General features: G+C 35.4%; 1 protein-coding gene across 10 annotated transcripts in view; it reads left to right on the forward strand.

Moving 5' to 3' along the window:
- Positions 1-18,506, forward strand: part of LOC105254731 (chaoptin) — a 102,564-nt gene that overhangs the window by 15,201 nt on the left and 68,857 nt on the right. The window contains exons 1-3 of one of the 10 annotated variants that reach the window (XM_025408006.1): positions 6,520-6,770; positions 11,747-12,035; positions 12,781-13,430. The exons of 1 other annotated variant lie outside the window; for it this stretch is intronic. The gene's annotated coding sequence lies outside the window, so the exon portion shown is untranslated. 8 more of the 10 variants (XM_025408082.1, XM_025408038.1, XM_025408120.1 and 5 more) reach the window with 8 other exon arrangements.

An 18,506-nucleotide genomic window follows, 5' to 3' on the forward strand; every position in this document is an offset into this window, starting at 1 on the left:
ATCTCGTTTCAAGATTTCCATGTTAAAACTAAATATATTTTCGAAACAAATGTCCTTTTTTTCTGCGTAACCACGTAGATTGTTGATTAATGATAGATTAGGGGTAATTCAGGGGTAAAATCAGTGAAATCCGTTCTCGTAATCGACGGATCGGACACGTAAATCGACACGTTCTTTCACCGTGACGAGAGCGAGCTTTTGGCGTGACGTTCCGTTCAACGACACACAATGTTACATCAATATTCAACGGGGTGGCTTGCCTACGAGACACGATCGAAAGGGATGAGATCGATGAAATTTCAACGGTCTGATTTCAGCGAACGGTAAAATACATTCATGAAGTAGCTTGCGAAAATATTGCGGGAGTTAATATTCCCTTTGTAGTACGAACGCACTACGATTTTGCATACTGACAATTGCAAAACGAGAGTAAACAATCGCTGCTCTTTCCTCGCACGTTCGCAACGTTTACAATGGCTTGCAATTATCGACAACAAGTCCGGCGATACTGGAAGCTCGATGGTTATGTAGGACGGACGGTCGGCGATAGAATCTCCATATGTCAACTCGTTGTGTTGTTCGGATCATTCTGAGACCAAAAGTTCAAATAAAACGTGTGTGGATCCAATTTGCAACAATATTCGCACAGCTAGAGACTATGAAATTGAATAAATAATCTTAAAAATGTATGCAATTGCAACTGTTGGAAAGAATTAGAAAAAATTTATAAATATAAATGGATCTCTTCCATCAAGATCAACCTAATATTTTCAATGTCATTTTAAATATTATTTCTCAAATGTCATCATAATTGTTTGCTATTAATAATTGTTCCCTGATTCTACTTTCTATGTAATCTTTGCGAATGAAATTATTATTTCAAATTTCTAAAACACAGTAATTTCAAAAATTGAACTATGTAGACCATTCGCCATATCCAATCATACTTTAAATCACTGGTCAGTCAAGAATTCATAACGGTATATTGTTATCGATTTGATATAAATTTTAGAATTGATGTTCGATTTAATGGTACATCTCTGGTATAAAATTGCCTAACACGATTTTCTACTTTCCTCGCTTTAACGTCAATGGCGGAATACTCAAGTGATTACGGACGCCCCTGTCCGGTCGATCCTTATTTCTTTGGCGCATTCTCTTTCATTACTCCTGTTTTCCAGGGGGAATCGAACATTATATAGAGATGAGGAGAAATGGGGGGAAAAAAGAGCGCGGGCGCTCTGTCTGGGCCGAACAATGCAGCACGCGTCGGTCGTTGGTGTGAAAATGCTCGTGAACGCGCGAAAAGGACGCGAGCGAACGAACGTGGAAAACGATCGGTCCAACACTATCGCGTCCGTTTCTCCGTCGTTTCCCGACGGTCGTTTTTAATGCACTCTCTCTCACCACCGCCGTCGACGCGCCCATCACCCCCATCACCCCCATCACCCCCATCGCTCCCCATCGCTCCTAGCGAGAATTGTCATGTCGCGCGAGCGCTCTCGGATTTATAGATACGTTTAATATATGTTCTCGTTCATTGTGTTATTCATCGTCCGACGTAAATAACAACCGTGCGAGCCACCCGTGACAATCCGGGTTAGACAAAGCGGGAAGGGGAAAATGTGTACGAGTGCCGAGAGAGAGCGCATATCTCTTTCCTGGTTCCTCGTTGGACCTTGCGGCCCTCAACCCTCGGATATTCCGCGATTCCACGTTTCCATTCTTCCCATTTCGCCGTACGTTCGCCGGTGTGCAATCGTATTTCACCCGATGTCCGGTACTTCCGGCCGAATGAGCCCGTAGCCCGCTCCCGGCGCGGCGGGTCCCCGGCATAAGTTTTTGCGTGTACGTGACGCGTACGTGACTGCAACGGGCACGAAGACGGGAAAAAGTCAGGGTCGCTTAATACCGCGAGAGATAAGCGTGAAATGCCGCCTGTGCAACCCCGGGGGCGACGGCGGTTTGCTTTTGTAACTTTCGAACGATTCTCTTGGCCCCGCGCAGTAATTTCCTTGATTGTGTCAGCGGGATGTAATATTTTTATGGTTTACACGGCTTTACGTCGCTTCGCAATCGTGTCACATTGAAGCATGAAAGACGCTTTTGTAAAAAAAAAAAACCAACAATCTTTGTGTAGCCGTAGATAAGTTATAAACGAACGAAGGTATATAAACCGACGACAAAGATGTTATTGCATTTTTTCTTACGGAAAGATACTTATAAAGAGCTTTTTAATCGAAAAGAAATTTCGTCCACGAGATACAATCCATCGGATATATTTTTATCAATACGATTATTTGACTTTTTATAGAAGCATAGAGTGATCATTATCATTGGCTCTTATCGGCCATACATTATTTGCAATTTCGGATTAGTGTAGCAAATGTTATTAGCATATTAATAGAATCGATGAGTCCTCTGTATTTACAAGGATTTTATGAAGATTTGCATTTATATTTTCTAAATACACGCGCGAGATGCACATCATTGATATTAATATCTCCAACACTGACTAAAGATGTTAAAATCTTCTTCAAAGTTAAACGCCTGCAGTACGAATTTCCTTTTCGGCACTAAAGACGTTGAGAGTCGAAAGGGAGTACGGAAATTGGCCACCGACCTAATCTCAGCCAAGCTTTTCAGTCAACCCGCGTTTCACGGAAAATTCGTCCCCGGGAACTCACCGACGTTCTTGTCTTTGATAGTTCGCGGCGTGCATTTCCACGTCGGCAGGCTACGACGGAAAGATCTTCTATACATATTATATATGTGTGTGTGTGTGTGTGTGTCTATATATATATATATATATATATATGTATATATATATATATATATGTTCCGTATGCCAGAAAGTGTCTGCCTTGCAGTGCTTCCTAAAAGCTTCCACCTCATTCGTCCTGATGTGAGCAAACCCTTGTGTATCGAGAAGGGTGAGTTGGTAGCCAAAAATCTCGAGAAGAGAGCATCGGCCGCGTCGGATTTTTCTATCGGCTGCGGTTGAAGGGGAACACTTTGAAATGCTCATGGAACATTTTTGGAATAATAACGCTACGGCGCGTGTGGAATATAAAGGATTTTGCAAACAAAGCCGTGTAATAAAGATCAAGATACAAAAAGTATCTCTCAAATCGGAAGCAAATGTTATTTCAAAAAAAATCAATATTTACACACAAATGTTGCATAAAAATATCTAGAGGATTGTTTTTCTGCTCCCGTTTTTCATTACTTTACTAATTGAATTAATTAATCCGGGCTAGCCATAATTGGGTTAATTAAGAGAACAATCTAGCTCTAATTCTGCATCTATTCTCCTAAGTAAATGACTCATTTTATGATCTGAGCACTCATTTTTTCTTTCCGAATATTTTTGATATTTTATTTTTCAACTAACATTTTTAATTTCGTTTATTTTTCTATTACTAAAATTAATAGAAATTAAAAGAAAAAAGTGCGAATGTAATACTAATAGACTAAAGAAATTAAAAGTCTCAAAATTGAGAGAATCTACTGAGCGCAACATTAGAATGTGGAAAGTTTCTATTAGGTTCATTAGGATTAGAATTGAATCTAAAGCATTGTTTTAATTACATTTTTTGTCAAAAATTTCAATCACCATTTCCAAATTTTGCCAAGATGAAATTTTATAAAAATGCTGGTATATTTAATAGAAACGTTTAAAAATGAATCTATTTTTAGTTTTACCTAAAACTTTTCAGTTTTATTTAAAATTCAGAAATAATTAATAATTGTTTGCATTTATACTGTATGAATAACTAAGGCTATTATGATTAAAATTAACATTTTAGCGTGTAATAATTTACTTTAGTTTACATTTTAACAATTTCAATGGAATTTAATTAAATGTTTATTTATATAAGGAAATGGAGTTTATATAATAAGAGGGAAAGAGAGAGAGAGAGAGAGAGAGAGAGAAAAAGAGAGAGAGAGAGGAAGATAATTATTAACTTTCTAAATGAGCTACAAACATAAATATACAAGAATAATTATTCAAAATTATATATAATAAGTATTTTACAGAATTAAACTGTTATCGAGAAAACTTATTTAAATTTTTAGAAATCTCTCTCTCTCTCTCTCTCTCTCTCTTATATTATTTTATAGAATCTCAATTAATTAAAAACTCTTCAATCAAAATATAATGTCATCAATAGCTTTTTTCTCACGCAATATGTATATAATAGACAAAACGTTGTTGCTTTTCGAATTTTGAAATCGAATTTTTACGTCTTTTAAAAGATTTTTTTTCGTAATATCGTCCATTCTTGTTGGCCCACTTTGAATTACCCTCATGAACCGAGCTGAAGCTGGCGTGTTGAGTGGAAAACTCAATCTGTGCTATCGAATTTCATGAGATATTACACATAAGTCGTTTCACAATTGCGCATTGATCGCTTCTATGAACTGCGGAAAAATAAATTATGATACGAAAAAAAGTATAAAAGATTACCAAAGCAATTTCTCATGAGCACTTTTTCCTATATTTTTACTCGATAATATCCATTATATCTGTATAAGATTTTTTTATCTTTCCTATTTTTGGCATTTTTTAGCGCTTCTAATTATTTTAATTTTAATAATTTTAGATAAATTATATACATAAATTATATAAGCACATGTTAGGAATAATATGCACTTTTATAATAATCGATTCTTGCTAGTTTATCGTGATTCCAAAAACATTCTATTCATGAACCTCTCAAAAGTTCTCAAAGTTATTAAACAGCTATTAAAACTATTAAAGATTATATTATTTATCCATCGTATATATATTAAGTATAATAAATTTAATACACACTCATCAAACGCTGCGTAACAGATTATATATTGTAATCTTATGTGAATAAATATTCTTTACAAGCACTTTTCTAACAAGAAAAATTATTGAATTTCTAAACATTTGAATTAATCTTTTCCGAAAAGCAATTTTTATTTCAATTTATCATAATTTTAATTATTATTTATTATTGATTATTTACTTGCGCGTTTACTCTTGTGCGAGGATAACGCTCCTACTAAAATATAAAAAAGTACACAAAGTAATTTATTCACTCACGATTCGATGTATCCGTACATAATATGATTGCAAGAATGTGGATTCAGGAAATTGTATGAAAATATTATTTTCATGGAAATCTTGCTACAAAATGTAATAATTAAATGAATACATAAAGTAGATGAAAGTGTTTAAAATATTAGGGTCTCTAAATGGAATATTTAAAGTCTTGTATCTACATATAATAATTTATATGTAAGAAAATTTAATTTAACTTACTCTAAAATGAGTAAAATGGAGAGAAACATGAAATGATATTATTTTTTATTATAAACATATAAACATAATTTTTTTAAAATAAAGAATACTTCATGATAACTTTCGCTAAAAATGCAATATAAATTATATTCGGGACGATAAAAGATCAAGCCGAATTAATGATTCTTTAAAAAGAAAGCCTTTCCTAAAATTAAACTTTCGTACATACATTTTGTCAAAAGTATCAAATCTGCATAAAATTTGTCACCGCTCTAAGTTTTACACGAAGTATGCGCAATCAAAGAACGCACGAGTTTTTCTTTCAAAAGACGTTTTCCGGCGGTAATCGCGACGTTCCGTGATGCAAATAATCCTTTCGCGTTCACGCCGGTAGTCTATGCGCGCCCGAGCATGTTACCGTTGAAGAGGCGCATAAAGTAAGAGGGATGGGCCGAGACTCGCACGAGGACGAGCCGAGAGAAGATCGCGAAATGTGTCTAAAGAGCGAGTCTAGTGGAAAAAAAAATGGCGCATATAAGGTGCAGGAAGCGGAGGGTGCAAACTGTCAGATACGAGCGAGAAAAATGAAACGCGGGAGAAAGCGAGCGCGGATGGAAGGATGGAAGGAGGAAGTAGAGAAGGGTTGCATAGAGAAAGGGATGAAGAAGTGAAAGAGAGAAAGAGAGGCAGAGAGAAGTCGGAGAGTATAGAGAGGTTTACCGCACATTCACCAACCCTCTCTCTTTCTCTCGCAGTTATCCGAACGCTCGTCCTCGTCCCTTCTCTATCTCTCTCCTCTCTTTGTCTTTCTCTCTTTCCAGTTACGTTTTCTCCTCTCATCCCTTTCTTGTTCCTATTTCCATCCTTTTTTCTCCTCGTCTCCCAGGTACTTTGGACATTCGCGTTTCTTCGTCGCCCTTTGCCCGCCGATCGTTCTTTCTTCGTTTGTCGTTTCTCGTCCTCTCTCTCTCTCTTTCTCTCTCTCTCTCTTATATTCCCGCGATGCTTTCGCTTCTTCTTCGTCTAGTCCGCCTTTCCTCTACCTGCATCCATCTCCTTTCTCTCGCATCGTCACTCTCCCTCTCTTTCTTCCTCTCTTCCTCGGCTCTCGCATCTCGCTCTCGCTTTCTCCATCCCCTGTACTCAGGGTCGACTCTCTCTCCCACCCGTCGAACGCAGTGCTACATCCCCCTCGGTCCCGCGTCTCCCACGCTTCCACCACTCCCACATCTCGACATGGTGTGAGCTCGCAGTCCGCCGGCGACTCTTGAATGAGAGCGACGGGTTCACAGCTCCCGAGTGTGCAGCGGGTGTCACGTTTCCGTAGACGGAAATAAACGTACGCTGCGCGTGGCATCGGTGTCAGGGGGCGATCTTTGTGCGTGCGTGCGTGTACGTTGCGCGACGTGTGTACGATATATCCGGCGACCGCTCGCATTCGCTCCGACTTGCTAGGGTGCAGTGCGCCTCGTCGGAATGCCAAATAAATTTCTGTGTGAGTTCTTGAATGAGAATTACCCGCAGAGTGAAGGGGTAATCGGTAACGACGGGGATTTCTCGTTAAACCGAGCGCTCCAACAGATATATAAATATAAAGCAACAACAGAATTTTCGCGGCTAAACCGAGCGACGTCTGCTTCCACTGGCGCGGAATCAAAACCGATGAACGAGAGAGGAAAAAGAGCGAGAGAGATAGTTATACCACGACTTTACTCCAATTATTCTTTTAAAGATTTATTTTCTCTGTCGAGCAGAAAAGTTGTTCGCACATGTTTCATTACGCGCATTAATAACGTTGCCGCGTATTTGTTTCCTAGAAATATTGTTGAAAAACCAATCGAAAACTATTGTGAATTTTTATACAAAGACGAAGCGTCTCATCTCCTTTTTACTATGCATCATTAAAGTTTATGCGCGGAAGAAAGCTAAATTTCTTCTACCGTAAGTTTTAATGGAATTGGATATTGCATCGGGTCGCGCGAAGAAAGGCAAAGTTCACCACAAATGGAGATACAATAGAGTAAGATGTGACTAGATTTCACTGAGTGGAGATTACACGGAGCAGCAAGCTACTCGGAGTTAGCGTCGAGAATATCAAGCGTCACGTATATTAAAGAGAGCAGATTCAAAAACCATGACAAAGTATATTAATGATTTGTGTCCCTCTCAATTGGGCGCTAATTTCAAATTATGCATCTGCACAAAACGTACGACTGTAACATTGTCTCTGAAAATAAATTTGATACAAAGTAGTGAACAGAAGCAACGCAAAGTACAGATTATTCAAGTAAACGGAATTTATAAAAGACCCACGAACGCACGTCGTACGACGTGTTGTTTCTACCAAAATGGCCCGATAAAACTACACGCGGTACGAAAAATTCAAAGTTTTATGAACGAACCGTGATACGTTTACGATTCGCATAACTTTCGCGCACGTCGCATTACGATCTATAATTTCGTGTCGATTGCGGGTTTACTTTAACGCGTCGGGATTTCGTGGCGTCTATTGCGAGTTTCAATGCAATCGCGAATAGGCTGTGTACGGGCTGTGCACGGTTGTATACATGTCGCGCGTTAATCGGCCCGATAACGTGAAAAATTAATGCGCGGGCTCCTGTCACGCGATAAAGACATCCTGTATCGTTGACTCCAATTATACGGCGACTCGCGTGTGAATCGACAAGATAAACTTGTTCCTGCTACGTCCTGCTAGAGGAAGTTCTGGAATTAGTACGTCGTAAAAACTTTAATCAGTTCCGACGTTTATAAAATCTGGGTGCGCAAGATACCGTTTTAACGCTCCGACTAAAACAGTATTCAAATATTTTGCCGGTCTCATTCCCATTATAACGGCGATTTTATCGGTGCGATATCTACAGTAGCATATAAATATGCATTCGCATTGTTTGCATAGTACTGCGCAACGCACGCCGATCTTCGTGTATCGCTATAGGAAAAAAAATGCAGAGGCAAAAAGAGAACTTATATATGACGACAGCACGCAAAATACGACCGAGCTGTATTTTGAAACGAAGCATCGAAATGCATATCTGATCCGACTAGAAATATTTGCTATTGCAGTATTAAACATATTCGGGCCGATAGTTGCCTGACTTTTGCTTTTAACATATGCTACTCTAAATAAAATACTCGCGAAATAGATTTCTCATTTTAAGGGCAAGATTTGATTTTTTTTCTACATATCTCACACATGCCCGTTATTAAATTCAAAATTGTTTAATAATCGCAAAAGTGTTTCTCATGTTTTTTTAAACAACTGCTATTGCGATCAAGCTCAAATACCACAAAACTGTCGACAATTTACGTTATTTTAATATCGATTTTGATGCATATTTATATTTATTACATCTATCGATTTATCAAAAATAACGATTGAATATTCTCAAACTGACGGCTAGAAAAATGGAGCAAAAGGTGTGCGCGATATCTAATCTTACTGCTTCAGTTGTCACTATAAGTACAAGCATCAATATTTTGACACATTTCACCCTCATTACAGTGAAGTCCCTGTCGTTGTAAATTTACATACCTATATCATAAACATTTATGCACATTGTTTGCATTGTAAACGCACTGACGTTTATCTTTCTCGTGAAAAGCATCGCACGTCACTACGACATAGTTGAACTTGAACCTAGGTTATTCGGTGATTAAGGACACTGCTGTTACAGTAACCTTAATCCTCTTAAACAAGATATTGACAAGACTAAATTGAAACACATCGCTTTTTACCGATATTTTTTCAAGTATCGCGTTTGAAATAATACACATGGTAAATCAAATATTATTGACTTAGAAATATTTCCAGAACTATTTTTTTTATTTGCAATGATACGTTTAATGATGATATTTACCGATATGCTAATTAAGATTTGCTGGCGTGATTACATTAACATATTCGTCAGGTATAACAAAAATATTCGATAATTGCATTCTATTAATAAGATCGTACACGATATTAAATCAATGCATACAACGTATTCTATTATGATTATGTATCTTTTTACAATGAAAAATATTGAATGCTAATACTTCTCAATGAGAGTTTTTGCAATATTAAACTTATAAAAGTTCGATTTTACGGTATATCTTGCGAAAAGTTTAACAGTTTTTAATTTTACATGAAATTTTAAATTTATCGAAGAAATATGCGTTTTCTAGCCGTTCAAATTATGAAATTTTAATTAATATATTTAAATTCCTCTGCATTTATATGTCTGTAGTTAAACGAACGTAACTCCAGATTATTGCAAACACACAATTCCGAATATTTGAATATAAATCTCAGTTCAAATAATTCATTAATGTTAATATAATCATAGCTGATGCGTAGTATTGACTCTGATATGCAATCAAATTTTTAATAAAATGGTATTACGAATAATATAGACTTTACAAGCCGAAAAACGAGGTTAACATTATTTTGTGATATATCACATATTCATCACATGTAGTAAATGCACATAATTCTATGTTGGTTTAGTAATTATCACAGTTCCTATCATGTTCATTCATAAATCGCATGCACTACATATCTATGTATGATTCAAGTAATTTGCCGATACTGCTCGTTGCAAGCTTTCTAAAGTTTGGCTTCAACTTTAATACCGATCCTAACATCGTATCTGCATCCGACAGTCGAGTCTAACAGATTAAAATCTTGATATCGATGCGTTATCTTCAGCTCATCATCTCTCGCTTGTTTCTAAATCGATCTATCCATCGGCTTTATGAAACGACGGCCGTTTCAAGACCGAAAAATTAGTAACGGCCGTTAAACTATGCGCGATGTTCATAAATCGACGCGGTTTATCGTAAGGCGATACTATATAAGCGCACACTTTGTTCGCTCGGCGGTATCTAGCTCGTAACGGCGCCTTAATGAAGTCGTAAAAGAGCGACGAAGTATGCAGGCGGGCCCTCTCGAGCACACTTTTATAGTTTCGATCAGATCGCCGGAAGTGCATTATTTTGTCTCGCGTTAATGTCGAGCACCAACACATTTTATTGCATATAGCCGCATTATAATATACGAAATGAATATAATTGCGCGAAATATAATATACATATTACATACACATGGAGGATCGATACGCGTTGATGGTATTTTCGTATGGCAATTTTTCATGATAATTTTTCTCGCTTTCGCAAAATAATGAAGCGCGCATTCTAGTCTGAGATGAAACGAGAGGAAAATATAAAAAACAGTAATAAAGCAGTCTTTACAAAATGAAGAAATCTTCATCGAAATATTTTATGAAATTCAACGAAAACACCGTAAGAGTTTGTACACTGTTTATTAATTATTTCAACGATATTTTTTTAAATTATACAAATAATTTGTATTTTTCTCTTAAAAAATGTTGACTACGGATAAAAAACGCACCGTTACATGCATTTTTATTAAACGATAAGCCAATTAATATAACGATTTCGTTTACGAATACATCTCCATGAATCAACAAAAACTCCAAATTAAAGCGGATAGAACCATGGCGCACCATCTACGATTCTATGGGTCCATGAATAGACTCGATGCTCACGCTGAGCAATCATGTACCATAGCTCTGTTTATATAACCATCCTATTCAACCATGAATCATGCAAAGAGAGACATCCTGACGAATTTTCCCTTGCTCCTATCAATATATACATATGAATTTGGTGTAATCCGCCACAATGTAAATTCATGATGGGGAATATTCAAACGGCGAGATCTCTCTTAGCTTTCAGTGTTATCGCTTTGATGGTTTTAACGATAATCGCAATTGAATTCGAACGAATCATTTTAATCAGAAAACTATTGCACATGTAAAAATAGATTATTATATTTTAGTCGAAATCAATGCAAAAGACGAAATCAATAAAAGTTGACATTTCTCTATATTTTCAAAAAATAATTTCAAAACTAATTTGTACAAATTATTTTTGTTTATTAATATTATTTGAAACTATTTTAGAGGATATTTAAAAACTTATCTTGTATGAAAAAATATTCAAGAGATTTATTTATTTTATTAACGGTTATTGAGACTATCTGTCAAATTTTTGTATAAAAATTTTTGTCTTAGAGAAGCTTACTTATTCACTACACAAATTCTCAGTATGCAAGATTCATACTTTTATCCTTTTACGAAAATTTTTGCATCAACTTTTAATATTACATTTTCACCAAACATACACACACATCCTCCAAATAGAAGAATACATGCGCATTGCGTCACGATTGTCTCAGAAAGATTGTATAAACGAATGGAAAGAACACGTCGACGTTGATGAAAATAACTCTTCAAAACTCTTCGGTGCGAACTTTTGTGCGCTTATATATATGTGTGTGTGCCTGATTTGCACATCGAGGCGAGGGGGCCCCTGACGAGTTTCCCCGCGCTTTGTCGGCCACGTCCGTATGCACGGCGTATAATTCGCGCCCGATGTAAATGCGCGCAGTTTGCTGCAGACAATCGCGTAACGAAGTAGCCAACACGGTGTATACGAACGAACCCGCTCTGCGGCCGCGCCGTATGATAACACCCGACTGTTTCCGACATGGCATGGCTTCCGTAGACTGCTGAGAATCCGTGACCGAAAAGTCCAGCCCCGAGCATCGCACGAACTTCAATTAGCGACCAACGGCAATTAACAGAGTACACGAGGCTCTCCCTCTCGCTTACCGCACCGAAAATTCTCTCGTGCAACGTGGGAGATGCGGTTGTAAGGTGCCCCACGCAAATTAATGGTTTGCTCTTTTCCTTTCTTTTTTTCGTTCCTATACCTTATTTTCTCTCTCTTTCTCTCTTTATTCCTCTCAAAAGCTCGTTTTCGCGCTGGATCGTAAGCTTTTTCGTTGCCGTTTCGATGAGTACAATCCCAAGGTATAAAAAGAGGGAAAAGCAAAAGCTGTTCTCTTGTACGGTTAATATTGAATGCTGGGCAAGAGCAAACGCGTGTTGCTATAGAAAATGTAGTATTTTACAAAAAATTTCATCGACGCGAAATAAAAGATAAATACACATTAATGTACAAGGTCTGATAAATAACAACTTTTCATTATTATAAAAGAACCGATCCCAAAATTTTCTGCGATATACTGTCATTAAAAGAATTTTTCATATTTTCCTTAAAATTGTTTGAAATTATTTTAAGAATGTGATTTTCTAAATTCTTATCAGTAGAAAAAAACATGTTTTCGATGCTTAATTATTTCGAGAGGATTATGAGGATGTATGTTTGCAAAACAAATTGCAATTAATAATACGTATACAATGCGTTTAGCGATTTGTAAACCGATTATTGACCAAGTCCAAAATATTTCAAATTAATAAGTTTTTATTTCCTTCGTTCGCCATAAACATTGCTCATTCGGATTTTTCACACTTTTTCACACTTTCTTTTTACTCTTGTCTTTTACCTTTTTGCTGATAAATAAAGCATAAATGTGTCAGAAAACACACATCGATATTCAACATTAATTTTATTCGTAGCGCGGCTAAATACGCAAAGATAGGATTAATCGATCGTCTTGATCGCTCCGATTTCGTGAATAAGATTGCTGGCGGTTAGCAAAGATACCTAGAAGGTACTTGAGGACGCTTATCACACAAACTCTCCAAACACAACAGACGTATCCGCAGTAAGTACCTGTCATAGTGGGCGTCACAACGACTGACACGTACAATGACAATCTCGTGTGACAACACACCGATATCCCTTAATCCTCGCTGACGGAGATGCACACATTCGAGGCGACACCGTAAACCAAAAGCATAAATCGAAGACCGAAGAGTGTGTTCTTGTGTTTTCGTGTGTCAAGGCGAACTTGTCCTGGGGCTTGTTAAAAATCACTCCTGTGTCCGTTGCTGAGACGTCAACAACAAGTGTCTTACACGATGCGACGCAACGACACGATAATTCGACGTGATCGTGCCAACTGAATGGGGTAATTGTTGACGGAGGAAACTGAAGAGTGATGGCACGTCGAGGTACGATTCATCTCGACGTGCATGTGCACGTGTGACTTGCAGTGCCAAAGTGCGAGGGAAGATCGGGATCGTGTCGACGTGGATCCTTGTGACGTAGCTTGACTTGGCTTGAGTTGCCAAACCGACTTCAACGTTGCGATTCGTATGCACAGGCAAGTTATTAATTTTTTAATAATAGTTCTGTTTACTCCTTGTTTATATAGAAAACTGAAATTTCTATTTCTTGATCAAACTTATAGATATACATATCAGGATTCTGAATTTGTGTTGAATTTTCAATTCGAGGAAATAAAATTGAAGAGACGAGAAACAATCGCAAAGATAAACAAAAGATTTACAACCAAATCTGTCAAATAATATACTATGAGAAATCTGTAATTTTTTCTATCTGGAATCATAATAGATACGAATAAAATTTGCATGAGAAGACTATACGTAATTCATGCTATAGTAATCCACTTGCGAAACTACGCAACTACGTCACGCATAAGTTTAAACTTTAGCTAGTCTTCAAATTGATGCATGAGAAGTTATGACATTTTTCAAGATCGTACAAGATCTGCGAAACTTTATAATACGTATATGTTGTAACACACATATATATTGAACACGTAAAATTTGATTAAAACTGTATTGAAAAGTAGAGGACAAAATTGAAGAAATTAAGAAAATATATGCATATAACGATAACTGTAACATGAAATTCTCTACAATTACAATCTCACAATATTACATTCCGCTGTAAAAGGAATATTGAGATATACAAGAAATTTTTAATTAAAATGTTTGTTCCTCTAAAGAGAAGTGTTTACGTATAGTTTTTATCCAACTTTTTATCAACTTCCATATGGTGCTTATAAGTACCGCGTAAAAATCAGCTCAGTGTAGAATGTCATAACTTTAATAATCTGTCCTACAGCGGTTTTTGACACGAGCTGCTTAAAACTTTTAGAGCAAGAACTCGAGGAATTTTTATGATATTTTTATAGTCTTTTCAGGAATGACTATTAACTCCTTTTCTATTTTAAGTAAAATATCTTACAAAATATTAACATGTGAACATATATACTTCCCCTGGGAATTTCTGATAAAATTTAAGATCGCAGAAATTAATTCAGATTATTAAAGTATCTCAGATATGCGCGTATATACATATATCATAAAGTGATTCGCATTTCTTGTCGATTGCAATTTCTAATAATAAAAGAGACTCGCATTTAAATCATACAATAGCATTTTGTGGAGATAGATATCCAATGATGGATAAATTCATATCAACTCTGCATACGCTCGTTAACGTAGCAATTTAGAATTTTATTTTTCACGCTTATACAATAAAAATTTACGCTCCAATTTCCCGTATTTTTACTAAACGTGAGATATACAAACCGATAAAACATTTCTAACTGATCTGATAATTAATCATCAACAATAATTTTAATCGCAATATATTCGTGTAAAGAATATTATACGAATATCGAATTATTTTTAAATTTGATTTCGTAGGAACAACTGTACTCAGTTGCATCCAGTTATTTTAGAATTCAGAAAATATGCAATCTTATAATCCTTATATGTCGCCGCGTAAAAGATATTGCACATCATATGCAGTAAATTGTATAGATGTCGTATACGCATTCACGCATTAAAATTGCTTCACCGAATAAGTAAACGAAGTAAGTCAATAAAAAATGGCTGTGCATTACATTGTTGACGCAAAAAATATAACGCAATATTATACACATATGTTTTTTCATAAAAATATACTTTAATTATGTAGCGCACCATCTATGCTTTCTTAACATGGCATTACTTTCATTTAAAAATAACGTGGCTTGTAAATGTTAAATATGAAAGAAATCATGATATTATATAAAATAACAATAGCTATTTATACTTTATTTATATTTTAGTAATTCTCGTCAATAGCGAAACTACGTTACACGACACGATGCAATTTTACTGTAATTAAAATCTTCCAGAGGATTTTTACGATATATATGTAAACATGATATTATCCCCTATGTAATCCATAACTTTAATTAATGCGACAACTCAGAGCGTAATTACTTCGGAATGATATTTTTAGTATATATTCATGTATGAATACAATCTCAGCATGTTGCATACATAACGTTTTAATACCAAAAATTTGCGCACCAGTTGCTTCTCTTTAGCAAATTGCATTTATTGGAAAAAAAGAATATATTTCAGAATAAATAAAAAGGATAATAAAAGATGAAAAAAAAGCAATTTTTTATATTAACGTTATTTTCTTAAAATTGTTATAGAACTGTATTTTAAAAACGCTTAGCTAAAGCAGTTTAAATTAATTAAAAAAAAAAGTATAGGCGAAGTTGTATCCAATGGAAAATCTGGAAATATTCATAATAATCTGGTTTTTGAATTTTAACAATAAAAAAAAATTATAATCTTATTAAATATTCTGGATATTATATTAAATATTCTCGTGCTGTAATTCTATACGTCTCTTTTCCGCTGCATAATTAATTTCGAAGTGCCGCTTCAGACAACAAGTGCAATATTACAGTTTCGGAATGTACAGAATGTCTGCTTTGCGGTATCCGCGCGGTCTAACCGACACGAGAGCTGCGATCTGACGAGCAAATCCCGGCCGCAAATTCGACTTGCACTTTCACAAGGGCGGATCCGCTACTTGGACCGTAATATTTGTGGCCACCGTAGAATGCGCCTACACAACCCTTTAAAGTGCCACTCTGGCGATTGTCGACGCACGACAAACGAGAACCTTTTCGAGATCGACTCTCGTCCGATTTGTGTTTTCCCCCTTCAGCAATTCTCGTGAACAGTTCGCCGCCAAAGAATGCCATTAAAGCAATACCGTAAGCTCGCTCCTGAATACCGCAACTCAGATTGTTACGAAATTGCGTGGAAGTGATTTTCTCGAAACTGCACGCGGAAGATAATGAGAACGACTCTGTTCATTTGTTAAGCGGAATAACCGACGAAGATTATTAGAATTCTGTGCAATGTAACAGTGGCAAAGCGACAGTGTTTCTGTGAATGCACCATGTTGGTCTCAAATTCCAGAATAATACATTTATAAAATAATAATGTGTATTAAATTTAATATAAATACGATATTTTAATGTTTCTTCTAATCTAGCGTCACATCTCTCTCTTAAATGTGCGTATCGTGTGTGTCTATATTATAAAATTTATATTATATATTATATATTTTATTATAATTATAATTATATATTATAATTTATATTATATATTATATATTATATATTAATTATATAAGTCCCTCTTTTTCGCAATGAGAAAGATATAATCTTTCATAAAAGAATGGAGATTTATGAAAGAGTCTGAGAAATAATTCAGGCGAATACTTCCAATAAATCGAGTCAAAACAACGTCGGCTGCCGGTCTGCTGTTGACACCTGCAAGGCAAATTAATTCGCGACAGCTGACTCTGTTGTCAGTTCGATTAAATGGAGCTGGGTGGAGCTGAGTGATCGTGTAACAAATTAGATCTGACTGTGCCGACTAGTTTATACTGCCTGAGACTATGCAATATCGCACATGAGAGATCTAAGTCATAAACTATTATTAGCACAATATCAATATTCAATATTGTAAATCTCATTTGATGCGTTATAGACATACATATATATACATATTGAGTGTATGTATTGAGTGTATGTAATTTGATACCTGTATTTGTAAAGTGGTTGGATACGATAAAAATTGCATGTTTTTTTCTCTTTATTTATTTAGCGTAGGTAATCTATAGTCATGTTTTTAAAAACTTAGAGGGAAAAAGAAATGAAAATCTAAATTTACAATTTTATCATTTTCCACAAATGTTTCTGCAGTTAAATAATTCGTACCAAAATAATTAGTATTTTTGTTACAGAAGATTAATTCTGCGTGTAAGCAGAAAACAATACTGCTACGATACTGTTTTAAGCGAAAAACGATAATCCGTGTCATTAATCAATGATGTCAACATATTAAATATACACAAACGTTTACGCGCAATATATATTCTCTCTTATAATTTTATCAAGTTAATTACGTGAAATTACACATTATATTTTCCGAGCAATCGATATCTTCTTAGCAGTCAACCTTTGTCAATAAAATGTCACAATTATAATTAACATATCAATAAAAGAATTAATATCAATATTATTAACACTACTTATGACAGAAAAGAGAACTTTTGCATCAATTATATTTATGTGACACTTTATATTTCACATTATCGTGCATATTATACGTTACATATCTCATTTTATCGATATAATTTAGTTATTTAAATAATCATTAAAACTAAATTTTCCATGCAATTGTCGTACTATTTATATTAATTTTATTCTTCTGTTTGATGTTATTAAATCTTGCAATGAAATATATCGTTAACTCATTATAAGTTTCAATTGATAGGGTAAAGAACGAGTGAATATGAATATATTTATTTACATTTAAATTAAACACAATTACTTGGCAATTCTGTCAAACATTTCTTCTCAATAATACAAAGATTTATTTCAGAAAAATTCAATAAAATATATCTTGTATATTATTATAATTTATGAATCTAAAAGGCAGCATATGAGATAATATTTTTATATTAATCATAAATAAAAAAAATCGTAATTATTCTTCGTCATTAATATTATGCACGAATCAAATTATAAATAAACACTAACTTGCGGAAATATAAACAAAATATTTTTTTCATTTTTTGATATGTGTATGGAAAAATTTCTTTTTCATGTTTGGTGGTTAATTCTAGGTTTAAGAACCTAACGATTTCGTAAACTTTAACGATTTCGCGTCCATCATCGTCAGCCAAAGTATTTACTTCATGCTAGCGAGTTTGCACGGGATAAAGGAAGGAAGGAAGTGCCGAAGGAAGGAAGAAAGCTAGGAGAACGTCACGAGAGAAAAGGGCGATCCATCAAAATCAAAAGAGCGCCGCCGCAAGCGCCAAAGGTCGTTTACTTTCCCTGCTCCTTGCAGGTACTTCGTTATTTTTCGAGACGCTTCTCATCTTTTTTTTTCTCTTTGTCCTCTCCGTTTATGTCATTATTCCTATACCTATACGTAACATTAGTGAAGTGGCTAGATAAATGATGGAACAAATAACTATGGATAAGGAGGATAGTCTTTATCTCATATCTGAATAAGACATTTTAGAGATAAAGAGAGAGAGGGAGGGGGGAGGGAGGGAG

The sequence above is a fragment of the Camponotus floridanus genome, unplaced genomic scaffold, assembly GCF_003227725.1.
Source record: "Camponotus floridanus strain SB8 unplaced genomic scaffold, Cflo_v7.5 scaffold1, whole genome shotgun sequence".
Taxonomy (NCBI): domain Eukaryota; kingdom Metazoa; phylum Arthropoda; class Insecta; order Hymenoptera; family Formicidae; genus Camponotus; species Camponotus floridanus.